The sequence below is a fragment of the Oryctolagus cuniculus genome, chromosome 2 (genome assembly GCF_964237555.1).
Source record: "Oryctolagus cuniculus chromosome 2, mOryCun1.1, whole genome shotgun sequence".
NCBI lineage: Eukaryota > Metazoa > Chordata > Mammalia > Lagomorpha > Leporidae > Oryctolagus > Oryctolagus cuniculus.
In genome coordinates, this window is record NC_091433.1 from 199,992,700 (window position 1) to 199,997,821 (window position 5,122).

Sequence of the window (5,122 nt, forward strand, 5' to 3'; positions counted from 1 at the left end):
CTGCCGATCCAGCTCCCTGCTGATGGCCTGGGAAAGCAGTGGAGGAGGCCCAACTGCTTGGGCCCCTGAACCCTCATGGGAGACCCAGAAGAAGACCCTCAGCTCCTGGCTTCAGATCAGATCAGCTCTGGCCATTGTGGCCATTTGTGGAGTGAACCAGCAGATGGAAGATCTTTCTCTCTGTCTCTCCCTCTCTCTGAATGTAACTCTAATTCTCAAATAAATAAATTCTTTAAAATAAAAATATAATAAAATACAAGGGAAGCCTGAGATTCCTAAGTATGAGGAAATAATGTCTATTTTATATAAGCAACTCCTCACCACTATATATAAGCAAACATATTCCTACCAAGCACAGCAGTTCTACTAAGTAATGTGTTGGGAATTTCATTTTAGAATAGAAAATAGCTTCAAAACATATGCATGCTTCATGAGTGCTTTAAAGTAAGGTCCTACGAAAATGTTACATTCTCCATCCTCATACATCTGCAGATGTTCGTCTGAAGCTGTGGTATTTAGCCAGAGACGTCCATAGAGAAATGTCTTCATCTTGTCTATGTGGACGGTAACCTGCAAAATTCAAGCTTCCTGCTCTGTACCTAACAAAAATAGGAAATAAATCACTTGGCCTCATGAAGGAACTATCATTATCACTAATAAAAAAGGTGAAGCCAAAAGTATTTTAACCATGCATACATTTGTGTTCCTTTTCTAAAGGGCAACAAATATCAACATCATGTAATGACCTAAGAACTTACCATGTTTGGGCATCAGACAAAGAATGTTCATTGCTGCTTTGTGGTTTAAGGCCCAGGTTCTTGAAGATGCCATTGCAATCATCTTTGCAGGCTCTTGATTTTGGCCCCTCAGGCCCTAATGGGCTAGAATTTCAGGGCCATCCCCACTTGAGAGTCTTCACAAACAGGATACTGCTCTACCCGTTCACTCTCGGAACCTGGCCCTTGTCCTGCCTCTGAACACAGCCTTGTGAGAACAAACAGGCTGCAGTTACATGAGAAATAGATACAAATGGCCCAGGAGCTGTGAAGTGAAACTCACAGGCCTCCTGCACCCAAGACTGTATTCCAGCTCTCACAACTGCTACCTTTGGACTTGTTCCTGCCAATTTGGCTTTCTCCACAATGATTTGCATCTGGCTCTGGTATTGGTGACGGGACACTTTTTTTTTTAAGATTTATATTTATTTACTCAAAAGGCAGAGTTACAGGGACAGAGAAAAAGAGAGAGAGAGAAAGAGAGACAGAGACAGGCAGACAGAAAGAGAGAATCTTCCATCTGCTGATTCACTATCCAAATGGACACAAAGGCCACAGCTGGGCCAGGCCTCAGCCAGGAGCCAGGAACTCCTTCCAGGTCTCCCATGTGGGTGCAGGGGCCCAAGCACTTGGACCATCTTCCACTTCTTTCCCAGCTGCCTCAACAGGGAACTGGATCCGAGGTGGAGAAGCCAGGACTTGAACTGGCACACTTATGGGATGCCAGCATCACAGGCAGCAGCTCAGCCTGTTGGGCCCCAATGCCAGCCTCGACTGACATTTTCTCAAGTCACAGTCTTGGCTTGGGACTTTGTCAATAACAGTCCTGCTTTATTGTCCCACCTCAGGCTGATTCTAACTGATTCTGTTTAGGAACTTAACCATTAGCTCCCACAATGCTCTCTGTTCCAACTACCCTGACTCTTTCCTTGGACATCTAAGCCCTGTGGGCCATAATGGGACCCCTATAACATTCTTTCTCTGCCCACTCCCTGAGCAATATTTCTTGTTTCAAGCCATAAGTCAGCTTTGGTTAATCATTGCTTGAAACACCTCCTACCCTGGTGATTGGCGACTTCGTGTTTGCAGAGCATTGCATTTTATAATGCATGGTCACCTGCCTGTGGGAGGTAGGCACGCAAGGGTCCACCACCTGTCCTAAAGACAGTAGAGCCACAATTCTAAGAAGTTAGCAGCCTTGCTCATAGGAATATAGCTAGTAATGGACAGAGTAAGGATCAAGGTCCTATTTGTTTATAAGATTTATTTATTTATTTATTTATTTATTTTGAAGTCCAGTTTAAGAGATAGGGGGTAAGACAGACAGAGAGAGAGACAGACAGAGACAGAGACAGAGAGACAGAGAAATATATCAATCTATCTACAGGTTTATTCCTACAATGGCCAGGGCTGGGCCAGGCCAAAGAGGAGCCAGGAGCTTCATTCAGGTTTTCCACATGGGTACAGGGGCCCAAACACTGCTTTCCCAGGCCAGTAGTAGGGAGCTGGATTGAAGTAGAGCAGCCAGGACACAAACGCATGCCCATTTGTGATGTAAGCTTCACGGGTAGTGACTTAATCTGTTATGCAACAATAACAGCCCCTGGGGTCCTATTTTTCTACTTCAAGCTTTTCTCGATCTACACAACTATAGCTACCTAGGTTGTAGCACTTTCCTTGGTTAAAGCAGTGGTGCAGACAACACATAGCCTCGGATGTTATGGATCAGAACAGGTGCTATTTGCAGTCACCACACAGTACTAAAAACCTTTCTACACTTTTTCCTGTAGCCAGACAGCATTTACTCTCCAAAGATCCTATTCTCTTTTCTTTTAACTGAATAAAGGGTATTAGAAAATTGTAAATATCTTGGGGCTGGTGCTGTGGTATAGCAGGTAAAGCCACCTCCTGCAATGCTGGCATTCCATATGGGCACCTGTTCGAGTCCTGGCAGCTCTACTTCCAATCCAGCTGCCTGCTAATGGTCTGGGAAAACAGCAGAGGATGGCTCAAGTGCTTGGGCCCCTGCACCCACGTGGGAGACCCTGAAGAAACTCCTGGCTCCTGGCTTCAGCCTGGCACAGCCCTGGCCATTGTGGCCATTTTGGGAGTGAACGAGCACATGGAAGATCTCTCTCTCTCTCTCTCTCTCTCTCTCTGCCTCTGCCTCTCTGTAACTCTGCCTTTAAAATAAATAATTTTTTTAAAAAGAAAACATTTAAACATCTCATTTTATCAATAGAATTTTTGGAGAAATAGCAGCAAGTAGAATGGTGCTCTCACAGCCCTTGGGTAACAAAAGCCTCAGCTGTAGTCCTGCCTTGGGAACTCACTGGCTGTTTAATCTGTTTCCAACTTTGTAAATCAGAATATTAATACTTAGTACAAAGTGGTATAGTGCTTAGTACAAATAGTAGGCACTCAGCATTTGGGAAGCAATATGTGATACGTAGCAGCAAATCCTCAAAACCTGAGGAAGGCAGGGGCTGTGGTGCAAGGGGCCCTGCTCTGGAATGCTGGTCTGAGTCCCCACTGCCCCATGTCCAGCCCAGCTTGCTGCTACTGCACCTGGGAGGCAGCAGATGAAGGCTCACGTACGTAAGTCGCTGACCATCATGTGGAGACCAGGACTGAGTCCTGGGTTCCCGGCTCCAGTCTAACCCAACCCTGGCAGTTGGGAGCACTTGGGGAGTGAACCAGCAGTGGATTTTTCTTTTTCTCTCTGTCTCTCCCTCTTTGTCACTCTGTCAAATAAATAAATCTTTAAAAACGACTGAAGAGTGGTATGTGTGCATTTTCCAGACAGAGGTGCTGCACAGTGGATGGCTGTTGGGCCATCTGTGATCTGATGTCAGAGTCCAGACACCCAGAGAATGGGGTGAGGGGAAGATGCGTGTGTGTGCGTGCATGTACATCTGTGCACGTGCATGTGTGTGTGTGTGTGTGCATGCGTGTGTATTAACTTGAGTTAGGAAGAAAACCTTAACAATTTGAAAATTTAAGTGTTTCATTTTACAGTTTATGTTTTTACTGATGTTTGTAAGATAAAAATACATGAAAAATTGAAAGAAATCTCAATCAGAAAAGCTTATGGTCCTCTACAATGGTCTGTAGAGGAGATACTAAAATCACCATTTTATAAAAATATAAATATAGAATATGTGAATAAACATATTTACAAACATAAATATACAGACTTCTGATTAGAAAAACTTTGGGGAGTTAAACCCCACCCCTGGCCTGGTTGGTGAGCACAGGGCTGGTCCTAGGCTCTGTGCTCATACCTGCTGCTCCACAGTGAGGAACTCCGGTCCTGTCATGTGGCCTCATCCTCTCTGCCCCTGAAGAAGTGTCGTCCAGCATCCCTGTCTGTGGCTTTCTCCTGCCTTTCCCACTTCCACAACTCCACGGCAGCATCCACCTACGGCCAAACAGGGGCAGGAAAGTGCGCTGTCTACTTTGCAAACACAAATGTTCCCTGAGGGTAATAACTGGGATTTATGCCGATTTTTCTCCTGCTTTAATTAGTGCCTAGTGATTCTCCACTTCAGATTTCCTCTAATAGCTAATAACAGGAAAACAGGTGCCCGTGCTCATCAGAAATGCCAGGAAAACTGGCAGGACCCGAGAAGCTGTTGCGACTTGAGAAGCCAGGGCCCAGAAATAGCCACGTTTGATTCCACATAGATCTGTTCACTGATGACCTCCGATCAGCAGCTGCAGCTGGGTGCCAATAGGGATCAATGCTTTCGTTCCTCTTGCCCTTCATACCTTGGGATTCTTCTTTGCTTGAGATTCTTTAAGGAAAAGAGATTCTTAAGGAAAAGTTAGCAAATGGAACTCTTAAAGAAAACACAATTTTCTCACAGAGAAAAATTCTGAGCCCTTAGGCTGTAAAAATTCAGTTGGAGAATGGTGAGAATATAAATGCATAGAGTAAAAAGAAAGATGAAATGTGGTTTCCTGCCTTCCTGCCTCTAACATAAATCAAATGAAATTGGGCTAATCATCCAATTTCTGTGAGGTTAAAATACCTATCCTAGTTCAAATAATAAGTACTACACAAAATCATGGCAAGAATAAATGTTTATATGAAACTTAGAAAAACTGTACAATATGAAGAAACTTTTGGAAAACTCACAGCATGTTCTCCATTCTGCTTTGTTTGTCCCTGGAATTATCTCACCATTCCTCATCACAGACAGAAGCCAAGCCCAGTGCCCACCGCGCACCTCAACTCCAAGAGGCCGTGCCGCCTGCCGTCACGGGGGTGAAGACGAGATGCCTCCGCATTTTTGAGGCAAAGCTCCTGCTACCTGTCCTGCTGACCATCGAAACCGCCCCCT